Source organism: Solanum dulcamara, chromosome 9 (assembly GCF_947179165.1).
Source record: "Solanum dulcamara chromosome 9, daSolDulc1.2, whole genome shotgun sequence".
NCBI lineage: Eukaryota > Viridiplantae > Streptophyta > Magnoliopsida > Solanales > Solanaceae > Solanum > Solanum dulcamara.
This window is the reverse complement of record NC_077245.1, coordinates 55,235,608-55,240,030: the sequence shown is the minus strand read 5'-3', so window position 1 is coordinate 55,240,030 and position 4,423 is coordinate 55,235,608. Positions and strand designations below refer to the sequence as shown.

The 4,423-nt window shown below is 32.4% G+C and overlaps 1 long non-coding RNA gene across 3 annotated transcripts; it reads right to left on the bottom strand.

Moving 5' to 3' along the window:
- Positions 1-998: 998 nt before the first annotated feature.
- On the bottom strand, positions 999-3,906 carry LOC129904523 (uncharacterized). Of its 3 annotated transcripts, none has more exons than XR_008770443.1 (4): positions 3,003-3,906; positions 2,542-2,642; positions 1,603-1,717; positions 999-1,503 (listed from the first exon to the last, which is right to left on the bottom strand). It is a non-coding gene; the product is annotated as an uncharacterized LOC129904523 (long non-coding RNA). The 3 variants fall into 3 exon arrangements; XR_008770441.1 differs by having other exon boundaries at positions 1,002-1,503; positions 1,600-1,717; XR_008770442.1 differs by lacking the exon at positions 2,542-2,642 and having other exon boundaries at positions 1,600-1,717.
- Positions 3,907-4,423: the final 517 nt, after the last annotated feature.

Genomic DNA, 4,423 nt, shown 5'->3' with positions numbered 1-4,423 from the left:
ATTCACATACGTCATGAGTTGGGATATTTCCATTTATATGACAAATATGTCCGTCTTGCACTCTTTGGATACCAAACTAGAAATATCAAAAATAAACTTGCTTTTCATTTTCCTTGGGTCAGAGATCATGAAAGGAGCTTATTTAGACAACTTAGTGAATTTGAGGGCATATTCCCCCATACTCATACTCCTTTGGCGAAGATTGATGATCTCCTAGATCCTTGCCTCACTCAACTCTAATGGAAAGAAATGATCTAGGAAGGCACTCTTGAACTCTTCCCATTCTATTGGTCCCATGTCTTCACCCTTCTCAATGACCCATCACCTTTTAGTTAGCAGGGCACTAGCTCGACCTTCTCATTTAGAGGCACAACCATCATAGCCACAATTTGGTAAACCTTCTCAATGAAATCCATTGGGTCCTTATCTACTTTAGAACCATCAAACTTGGGCAGATTTATTCTATTGAGGTCCCATCCTAAAATTCAGAGTAGGCACTTAAGGAGAAGGAACAATGCCTTGGTTATTTTGGTTGCTACGGCTTGAACCAACAAAGTGATGATGTTCTATAACTCAGCATGTTTCACTTCCTTATCATGATGTTGAGCCTCAGGAACCGGAGGAACTTGGTCTCTATCATCAACCCTTGCTCTAGGTAGAGGTGCTCTTCTTGGAGGTATGATCTAGAGAAAATAAAATGATGTGTTAGTTAGAGGAAGTCTTAGGACACTCTAGGGCATGACATGAATTATAAAGAAGTGAAAAATTTTCTAAACATCTCATAGTCTCCTATTTATAATAGTGGTTTCACAATTAAGAATAAGACCCTATTTAATACGGTGTGCTGGATTCCGAGGACCATGCAAAATATCAGGCTCTGATATCAAGTTTATCATGACATAAGCCTGATCCTAGACGTGACATGATGAATGAGACACCCGGAGGACCATGCGAAAATATTAAGTGCAGCAAGAACGACTAAGGTGATTTTATGAGAAACTAAAACTGAACAATTTTGATAGACTCTTTTAGATACAACTGAATCACTAATAGAAGTATAAACCAAAAAAGGTTCTAATAAAATCTCAAGACTAAGCACAAATTTCATAGAAAGATAAGGAGTATCAAATGATAGAGTAGCCCTGGGATCTAATAATACATAAATATCAAAATCAAAGACCTTTAACATACCAATCACAATATCGGGGAAATATTCTAACTCCTAACGAGTCTGAAGGACAAAAAACTTGTTTTGGCACTAGCTGCCTCCAGAAGTAGTACCATATTGATTATGTCGGCTCGTAGTAGTCTGAACCTGAGTTTGGGGCCTGGGGTCGACCACCAACTCTATAATCCTTCACTTGATGACCCAACTTATCACACCTATAACATGCATTCAATCCTGCCAAGCATTCTCCTCTATGATTCCATCCACTTCTTCAATGGGGGAAAGAATAGACCAATCGGAACACCTCCTTGAACCTTAGGGTTGGACGCCCAATCCTTGTCAAAATTTTGAGACAAAGTGTTTGAAGAATTTTTGCCGGAATACTTTTGTAAATTTAAGAACGACTACCGACTTAACATGTGAGAAATTACCACCATCGATTCGAGCTCTTTTGGAATCTGTTCTAGATCTCTCCTTTAGGTTCTCCTCCTTTATTTGTTTGAAATGTGTCATGAGCCTTGAAATGTCCATCTCTTTGATGAGCATTCACTACAAGAAAAATCACTTTTAGCGAGGAAAAATTTTGTCATTAAAGGTCCTATTCTGGTCATTATTAATTAATAATGACCGGAAGAAAAATGATCATCGCCGGTCGCTAAAAGTTCTATTGTTAAATGTTAACGACCGAAATTCGAATCCGGTTGTTAAAAACCTTTATCAACAACAAAAAATCTGGTCATTATAAATCTTTTTAGTGATCAACATTTTTCTTCGCTAATTATTATTTTGATAGTTGATAATATTAGATTGCAATAGTAAATCTATTTGTTATCAGTTCATTTAGTTAAAGAATATTACATTCATCAATTGTTTGTAAACATTCAACCAAAAATTCAATTATTATTTAATTATTATCAAAGTAAACCAAAATCTTAAAAAATATCATGATTCATAAAAATTTCATAGTAAATTATGAAGAACTAAATCATCACATTACCAAAAGCATATCTATCAAAACTATGACATTATTCAACACTTAACAAAATATAAACTTGTGCACCAATGAAAACATCTTTAAACAACTCCTAACTATATACAGAATAGCTAGGTCTCTCTAGTCTTCAACTTGTGCTTTAATTCTTTTAGTTGTTGAAACTTCATCTCTATTCTTCATGGATAGGTTCTTAAGAATTCCAAATTCTTGATCTTTCAACGAACAAGTTCATGTTAGTTTAGTAATCTCTTTTTTCCGTAAAATCAAAATTAACCAATAATAAAGCAAACACCTTATGAATGTCCAATTAAATATATTCAACAAGAGAACTTAATTTAATTAAATGGAATTGCTCACAGAAAGATTTTTGTCTTCTTACGTTAGCAATAATAGGGATATGAAAATTGGGACGATTATAACTATGTTTGATACCATAGATTCACACCATAGACCAGTTCATATGTTTTCTTGAAAATTAACCTGTAACAATATTATTACATTAAAATCATTATGAGTAATCAAATGAATATTCAAGATTTTGAACATGATATATAAGAAAGTAAAGAGATGAGAATTCATCAGTTGGGTCGCAAAAGGTTAGAGAAGTAAATATATTTGTGACTGCTCTAACTCTACCTAACTTATAGAGAAGTAAACAGAGAACACATTGTAGGTCCCTCGAACAACTTAACAAGTAAAAAGAATTGTGAACATTATAATTATTCATAAAAGTTATTAAAAATGTATATTTAGGTGGTGTTCCAAGATTTAACTAATACATAAGTTGAAGCAAAGATGACAATCCTTAGGCACCAAAACATGAAACTAAAAGATAATTACCACACAACTTTTTAGCCCCTAGAGTTCCTTCCACTATAGCATGATCATAGCCCCTGGAGTTCCTTCCACCACCATTTGAGTTTTAACCTCGTAAATAATCATAACATTTTGGTTAGTCAGTTTCTTTCCCTGATAATTTAATAGTAATAAGATGTTACTAGTTAGATGTCTTGATGATGGGAAAGCTGTTTAGGTGGAGGAGTGGTGAAAATTTCCTTTCTTGCAATTTTATTTTGACAAAAAATCTTAAACAAAAAATCTAGAACTTCCCTTTCATAGTAGTAGCGCATGATAATCTAACCAGCAACAAAATACTAATTTAACTTATTCATATCTTACCTCACTTTTTAGTAAAACATATTAAAACTATTTATAAGTGAGAAGAAGATGCACGAACATTTTACTATATGCATTTAACAAAGCTATAAAAATATACTAAAGAGGAGTATGAACACTACTTTATTAGTTGTACAGAAAAAAGTGAAAATAATATTACAAAATTATCAATTCTTAAAGGGATAAACTTTCCTAGCGTTGAGAATTCACCCTGAAATTATAGAAGTTGTGCATCTAATGTGCGGGATAACTCATAGTGCCTGTTACCAAAAATAATGTTCGACACAATTAAATTGATAAGTATAAAAATAAATCCAATACTCGAATTTTAGTTTTAATTCTATAAAAACTTTAAGAAAGAATAAAAGACATGTAGTTACTCTGCAGCTTTAATAGTCTACTCAACGGAACAATTTTATTTGCATAATCTTAAATATTTAGACAAATACTAATCATTAAATCCCTTGACAAATATATTACGTTTCTTCCTCATACATGTTGTCTGTTTGTTGAGGACAGACAACTTTGAAACTTCTCTACTAGATAAAGAAAGAAGCATGGAAGAACATTTTACCAAGTCTCCTTTTCTGTAGCTCTATTTGCCTAGTATGTGTAACATTTACAAATTAAGTTTCTTCCCATTATATGCAATGAAATTTAACCTAAAAGAAACTTTGGATTAGTTCATAAAAAAGGTAATTTATTTAATTAAAGATCTAAGAAATGTGTATAAATGAGAGCACACAACTCTTAGATTTAATAAAATCTATTTTCACCTAATCATTTCTTTTACCTCTTTAGTTCAAGTGATAAAGTCTCTTGTAGAGAAAAACACAACATAGTAATAAAAGTAACAAAGTAAAGTATAGCACCCCACGAGGAGTCACTTTTAACATTAAAACAGATTCTTATTTGTTATATCTGAATGCAATAACATAACGTTCACTTTTTAGTAAGTAACGAAATTCAATAGGCTTGTACTCAAGTATTCAACCAGTTGCTCAAAATCATATTATGTTGAGTCCCTCATTTCAAAAGACTTTACACAATAATAACTATTACTACGCCTCAATCTCAAGAGAGTT